Source organism: Herpailurus yagouaroundi, unplaced genomic scaffold (genome assembly GCF_014898765.1).
Source record: "Herpailurus yagouaroundi ecotype Mexico unplaced genomic scaffold, PumYag 67235, whole genome shotgun sequence".
NCBI classification, from domain to species: domain Eukaryota; kingdom Metazoa; phylum Chordata; class Mammalia; order Carnivora; family Felidae; genus Herpailurus; species Herpailurus yagouaroundi.
Window position 1 is genome coordinate 603319 of NW_024420070.1, and position 6000 is coordinate 609318.

Consider the following 6000-nt stretch of genomic DNA (forward strand, 5'->3'; position numbering starts at 1 on the left):
TAACTCACTGAATTTAAGAGGATTATTCTGAATTCTTTGTCAGACAGTTCATAGATCTGTTTCTGTAGGATCATTGAAATGTTATTAGTTTCCTTTGAGGAAGTCATGTTTCCTTGATTATTCATGATCCTTGTGGCCTTGATTTAGTGCCTACACATTTGAGGAATTAGAATCTCTTCTAGTCTTTATAGACTGCTTCTACAGACAAAGCCCGTCACCAATCAACCCATCCAGAGATTCTGGATAGGCCATCTAGTGGTGTCCATGGTGGGCTTTCTGCTGGACTCTATGTGGGCAGGTCTGGTGCCTTGGTCAGGAAGTGGGCAGGCATCATGTTTGTGTACATGGGGATTGGCCTGTTACCTGGATCCAAGGAGGCAGGCCTGGAGCCTAGGTTCACTGGGGCCTAATAGGCACCAGAGACCACTGGAGTGGGCCTGATGTCTCAGTACACAAGGACCAATCCTATACTGGGAAAAGCTGTGAGCCTGGTTTCATAGGAGCCAGCTTGAAGGCTGGCGCCATTGTGGCTTATCTGGTGCTGGGGCAGGCTAGGCCCCTGGCACCTGGGTATGTGGGAGCTGTCCTTGAGGCTGCACCACAGAGGCTGGCCTGGCGCTAGGGCAGGCTGAGAGCCTGGGTCCATAAGAGCTTGCCTAGAGTTAAGTCTGCAGGGGCTGGTCTGGAACTGGGGTGGGTCAAAGACTGGGTCTGGAGTATCCAGCCTGGTGTTGGGCCCAGCTGAGAGCCTGAATTCATAGTACCTAATTGGTTTCCTTAGGTGACAGGAACTACCTGGGGCTGTGGGAGCTGGCAAGCACAAGGATGTGCTGGGTGCCTGGGCCACAAAGTCATTCCAGGCCTCAGGAGTCAGCCAGCATTGTGGTAAGCCAAGAACCTGGGTTTGCAGTAGACTTCCATGAATATGGGCCCACAGATGCCACGCTAGACCATTGGGGCTGATTATTGCCAGGGTGAGCCAGAAGTCTGAGTTCATGAGAACCCTCTGGGATCTAGGTTCCACAGAAGCCACCCGAAGCCACAGGAGTTGGCAAACACCAGGATGAGTCAGAGGCTTGGGCTTAAGGAAGCCCCCAGGAGCCTGATGCTCTAGGATCTGTCTGGGGCCATGGGAGCCACTTGGGCATGCTGGAGCCAATAGGTAGTGGGATGAGCCAGGAGCCTGTGTTTGCAGTAGCTAATGGGGAGCCTGGTATCATGGGAGATGCCTAAAGCTGTGGAGCTGGTAGGCACTGAAGTGAACTAAGGTCCTGGATTTGAGGGAGCCTGTAGAGAGACACCTAGGGCCTTAAGAGTTGACCTTGTGCTGGGACAGTCTGACTTGGGAGTCTGTGGTGAAGTTGGAAACTCACTTCATTCTCCATTTCCTTTGGGAACACATTCTCTCTCCATCCTCGGATACTGCTTCTTGGGGGAGAGGTGATGGAATTAATGTGAATCTATCTTTCCTACCCTTCTCAACACATCTTTTCTTATTTCTGTGCTTCACCCAGGTGCTGTCATCTCTCAAGTGGAATCCTTGGCTCCTTTGAAGGTATTTTTGTGCATGGATAGTTATTCAAGTTGGTATTTCTGAGGTGGTTGAGCACTAGGAAGCCCTATGCATCTGTTTTGCTAACATCACTCCCTGCTTTATTAATTTTTACTCACGTTATCTAGAGCATGGGTAGGGGGAAAGGATAGGTATTCATTTCATTCCACAAACCCTTACATGTGCATTATCTTAATACATTCTAGTTTCAAAAAATGAACATCATAAAGACTTCTTTGAATGCAACTTCAATCCTTTTCCCCTTCCTAAAGGCAACACAAATTGTCAATTTCTAGAACTTTTCAATGTATTGTCTGCAAACAAAGATATGCAAGTATCCTGAGGATTTTTAAAGTATTAAATTTTATCATAGTTTATGTATTATTCTGAAACATTTTTTTCAGTAGTATGTCTTAGAGATTTTTCCATGTAAGCATATATCTATCTCTTTCCTCTTATGCTGTATCATATTTCATGGTATTGCAGTATCATTTTTGCTTCTCTGGGTGATTCTGAGTAGTCTTCTGGGTCATAGGTACTTTTCATTTTAATAGACATTTGAAATCTCCTTAGAAAGGGATTATATCATTTGAGAGTCCTTGGTTCCCCACACATCCACCAACAATTCTTACTGTTTACATATTTAAATATATCTGCCAATCTGATAGATGAAAAATGGTATCACTTTGTTTTAATTTAAATTTTGCTAATATTGAAGAAAATATAAAAACTCCATTAACTCACAGAAAAGAATCAGATGAGGAAAATGAATTTTCTCTTTAACAAAATGCAACTTAATTTTTTAAGAAGCTAAATGCTTCTTAGCAGCTTTTGGGGGGCTGTGGAAAAGTCTGAAAAAAACATTTTTTTTTCACAAACTTAAGATTCTTAAGACATGCAAAGAAAAATAAGCATTCTAATAGTGCTAATAAATGTGAGAATTTACTATTATGAGTTCTAAGATCTTTTAGTATTTTAATTGTTTCAATTATGTGGAGATTATGTTCAGATAATTATATAAGTCATTAATATAAGTCATCAAAAAGTAGTGTAATAAGTGATGATTTAGCAGTAAGATTACTAAACATTTCTAAAGAGAAAGGACACAAGGGGAAATTATCAACTTATTTATATGTGAGGCAGAATAGAAGGAGAAGTGAAACTTAAAAGCTGACAGTAGTCAAAGATCAAAAAGTGGAGCCAGCTTTTTTGTTACACAGACTATAAAATATCTGTTTTGTTTACCAGTCATAACTAGAAGCATATACACATAGGTTTCCATTGTGATTGAAGCAAAATGTCAATTTTGGTTGATCAAATTTCTTTGAAATATATACTTTTGTTCTGGCATCTTTGTCCCGAAAACTAAATGTACAAGTATACCCTTGAGTTGCAAGAATTCAATAAATCAATGGCATGGATATCTTGAGTAATTCAAATATTGGCCCCATTACATCAATAACAAGGTTTGGCAATTAATATAATGAATACCATGTATTTTCCTTTAGAACTTTTTTAGAGCAAAGCTATTAGGCTTACTCAATTTGGTTTTAAAAGTAGTGACATGTTTAAAATGATACCATCAATAAAGTAAAAAGATGACTCAACGCATAGGAGAAAGTATTTGCAAATTATATATATGATATGGGTCTAGTACCCGTAATATTTATTTATTTTGAAAGAGAGAAAGGGAGAGAGTGTGCATGCATGCATGAGGAGGGCAGAGGTGAGGGAGATAGAGTCCCAAACAGGCTTCACACTCAGCTCAGTGTGGAGCCTGATGCAGAGCTTGATCTCACAACTGTGACTTCATGACCTGAGCCCAAATCAAGAGTCAGGATGCTCAACCGACTGAGCCCACCCAGATGCTCCTATATTTGGTCTTTATCCATGATTCCTGGCTCCCAGCTCCCAGAAACTCTTGGAATTTCCTGAATGATAAGAGCAATGGGGGCATCTTTTGTCATAGTACTTGGTCTCTTGTCCTCAGTTCCTGAACTCCACTTAAGAGCCATTAACATGAAATGGGTGTCATGTTATTTATAACAAGCACTTTTTTTTTTTTATCACAATTGGGTTTATGTTAACGAAGTGACTTTTAGAAAGCACCTAAGGATGGTGGCTGGTTTCAGGGGAACCAGCCCTGTGGTAGAAAGTTGGAACTTTCAGTCCAACCCCCTACCCTCACATCCCACCCCTACCTCCTGGAAGAGGAGAGGGCCTGGAAGTTGAATCAGTCCCCAATGACAAATAATTTAATCAATCATGCCTACATAATAAACCATCCAGAAAGACAGCTCAGAGAGCTTCTGCATTGGCAAACACATGAAGATTCTGGGATACTGGAGCACTGGGAAAACACATGGAAGCTCTACACCCATTCTCCATACTTTGCCCTATGCATTACTTCCATCTGGTTGTTAATGAGTTATAGCCTTTTATGAAAAAAATGGTAATCCAATAAATAAAATGTTTCTATGAGTTCTGTGAGCTGCTCTAGCAAATTAATCAAATTTAAGGAGGGAGTTGTTGGAACCTCCCATCTATATAGCCTGTCAGTTGGAAGCAGATATGGTAATCTGGACTTGAGACTGTCATTCAAAGGTGAGGGGCGTACTGTCTTGTAGGACTGAGCCCATAACCTGTGGGGTCTGATGCTATTTCCACGTAGATAGTGTCAGAATTGAGGTGAATTGTAGGGCACTCTGCTGGTGTCCAAGCATCTCTTACTGGTGTGGGAATCCCTCCCTCCACACACACATTGGAATTGCTGCCAGAATACCTTTATTTTGAAATTAGGAGGAATGAATGCCAACTTACTTTTCTTTTTAAGATTATTTTGTTTATTTGGGATCCCTTGAGATTCCATATGAATTTTAGGATAGATTTTTCCATTTTTGCAGAATATGTCATTGGGACTTTGATAGAGATAGCTGTGGATCTAATCATTCTGTGTAGTGTTGAAATCTTAGCAATGTTAAATCTTACAGTTGATGAACATGAGATGTGTTTCCATATATTTATATCTTTAAATTTGTTTCAGCAATGTTTTGTAGTTTTTAGTGTATGGTCTTTGGTCTAATTCATTGTATTCTTATGTATTGTGTTCTTTTGATGCTATTGTAAATGAAATGGCTTTTGTAATTTATTTTTTATTTTATTTCATTTTATTTTTTAATGTTTATTTTTGAGAGAGAGAGAGAGAGAGAGAGAGAGCACATGGAGGTGGAGGGGGGGCTGGGGCAGAGGAAGGGATGGGCAGAGGATCCAAGCGGCTCTTGCTGACAGCAGAGAGCCAGATGCAAGGCTTGAACTCACAATCAGAAGTCAGACTCTTAACCGACTGAGCCATCCAGGCGCCCCTCTTAATTTTTTAGATTGTTCATTGTTATTGTATAGAAAGGCAACCAATTTTTGTGTGTTGATATTGAATCTTGCAACTTTGCTGAATTTGTATATTAGCTTTAAGATATTTTTGCAGAATCTTTGGGGTTTTCTTTTTTTTTTTAATGTTTATTTATTTTTGAGACAGAGAGAGACAGAGCATGAATGGGGGAGGGTCAGAGAGAGAGGGAGACACAGAATCAGAAGCAGGCTCCAGGCTCTGAGCTGTCAGCACAGAGCCCGATGCGGGGCTTGAACTCACAGACAGCGAGAACATGACCTGAGCCGAAATCGGACGCTCAACCGACTGAGCCACCCAGGCGCCCTGGGGTTTTCTACATATATGCCATCCATGTGAGCACAGATCATTTTATTTCTTCCATTACAATTTAGGCCCCTTTTATTTCTTTGTCTTTACTTGTTGTTACAGCTGAAACCTCTAATACTACAATAAATATAATTGGAGAATGTGGACATCCTTGACTTGTCATTCATAAAGAAAAAGGTTTTAGTCTTTGACTATTGAATATGATGTTTAGATGTGGGCTTTTCATATATGGCCTTTATTCTCTTGAGGATGCTTCCTTCTATTCCTGGATTCTCAAGTGTTTTGATGAAAGGGTGTTGAATTTTGTTAAGTGCTATTTCTACATGAATTGAGATGATATGTTTTTTGCCTTCATTTTGTTAATGTGGTGTGTTGCAGTAAATGATTTTTGTATGTTGAATCACCCTTAAATTCCAGAAGTAAACACCAATTGGCCATGATGCAGAATTCATTAAATTATGCTGCTGAATTTGTTTTTTTTAGCATTTTGTTGGAGAATCAACATCAATTTGCATTAATATTATAAAACATACTTGACAATAATTTTCTTTCCTTCCATTGTCTTTCTCTGACTTTGGTACCAGGGTAATGCTGGCTTATTGGAATTTTAGGAAGTGTTACCTTCTCCATTTTTTGGGAAAAATTTGAGAAGATTTGCTTTAATTCTTTTACTGTTAATTCAGTAGTAGTGAAGCCATCTGGTTCAGGGTGATTTTTTTTTTTTTTTTTTTTTTTG

At 39.9% G+C, this 6000-nt stretch overlaps 1 protein-coding gene across 1 annotated transcript in view; it reads left to right on the forward strand.

Moving 5' to 3' along the window:
* GPRASP1 (G protein-coupled receptor associated sorting protein 1) overlaps positions 1-6000 on the forward strand; it is a 42620-nt gene that overhangs the window by 14960 nt on the left and 21660 nt on the right. The window contains 1 exon segment of the mRNA XM_040467145.1: positions 1515-1555. The gene's annotated coding sequence lies outside the window, so the exon portion shown is untranslated.